Source organism: Bubalus kerabau, chromosome 3 (genome assembly GCF_029407905.1).
Source record: "Bubalus kerabau isolate K-KA32 ecotype Philippines breed swamp buffalo chromosome 3, PCC_UOA_SB_1v2, whole genome shotgun sequence".
Classification (NCBI taxonomy): domain Eukaryota; kingdom Metazoa; phylum Chordata; class Mammalia; order Artiodactyla; family Bovidae; genus Bubalus; species Bubalus kerabau.
In genome coordinates this window covers 121824251-121825457 of record NC_073626.1, presented here as the reverse complement: position 1 = coordinate 121825457, position 1207 = coordinate 121824251, and the positions used below count along the sequence as shown (strand labels likewise).

At 41.8% G+C, this 1207-nt stretch overlaps 1 non-coding gene across 1 annotated transcript; it reads right to left on the bottom strand.

Moving 5' to 3' along the window:
- Nucleotides 1–203: 203 nt before the first annotated feature.
- Nucleotides 204–275, bottom strand: TRNAC-ACA (transfer RNA cysteine (anticodon ACA)). The gene has a single exon. It is a non-coding gene; the product is annotated as a tRNA-Cys (tRNA).
- Nucleotides 276–1207: the final 932 nt, after the last annotated feature.

Sequence of the window (1207 nt, the reverse complement as noted above, 5' to 3'; positions counted from 1 at the left end):
TGACTGCAACCACAGAAGTAAAAGAGGCTTGCTCCTTGGAAGAAAAGTTGTGGCAAACCTAGTGAAGTGAAGTGAAATGAAGTCTCTCAGTCATGTCCAACTCTTTGCTACCCCAGGGACTGTAGCCCACCAGGCTCCTCGGCCCATGGGATTTTCTAGGCATGAAGACTGGAGTGGGTTGCCATTTCCTTCTCCAGGGGATCTTCCCAACCCAGGGATCGAACCTGGGTCTCCCGCATTGTAGGCAGATGCTTTACCATCTGAGCTACCAGGGAAGCATCCTAGACAGCATATTAAAAAGCAGAGACATCACTTTGTTGACAATGGTCCATATAGTCAAAGCTATGTTTTTTTCCAGTAGTCATATGGATGTGAGAATTGGACCATAAAGAAGGGTGAGGACCAAAGAATTGATGCTTTCAAATTGTGCTGGAGAAGGCTCTTGAGATTCCCTTGGACAACCAGGAGATCAAACCAGTCAATCCTAAAGGAAATCAGTCCTGAATACTCATTGGAAGGATTGATGCTGAAGTTGAAGTTCCAATATTTTGGCCACCTGATGTGAAGAGCCAACTCACTGGAAAATACCCTGATGCTGGGAAAGATTGAGGGCAAGAGTAGAAGGGGGTGACAGAGGTTGAGATGGTTGGATGGCATCATTGACTCAATGGACATAAATTCCAGCAAACTGAAGAAGATGGTGAAGGACAGGGAAGCCTGGCATGCTGCAATCCATGGGGTTGCAGAGTCAGACACAAACTTAGCAACTGAAAAACACTGATCTATATAATACCTCTTGCATTATTTCCCACCATCACCAGTCTGCTAAAATGGTGTTATTAGTTACATGTAGGAGGAATTACTATGCCACACTGATGTAATTTCAAAGAAAACAAAAACACCTGGGATTTTAGTTAACATGCACAAACTTGTCATCAGGTTTGATTTGTCAGGTTGTTTGAAGTGTTGCAGATAGCTTACAGAGCTTTCAATGATTTCATGTTGCCTATTGATCTTAGTTCAAGAACTTCTGTTATAGAAAGTACCAATCAAATCTATTCTTTCATGCTATCTTTTCCTTTGGAGAAAATATTTATCTTTTAAGAGTCTAGTGATTTTTTGCATGTTTACCATATTCATCACACCAACCACAGTAAGCCATCCACCTTTTTCAATTTACTCCATATGTCTCTATTTGCAGCTTCTG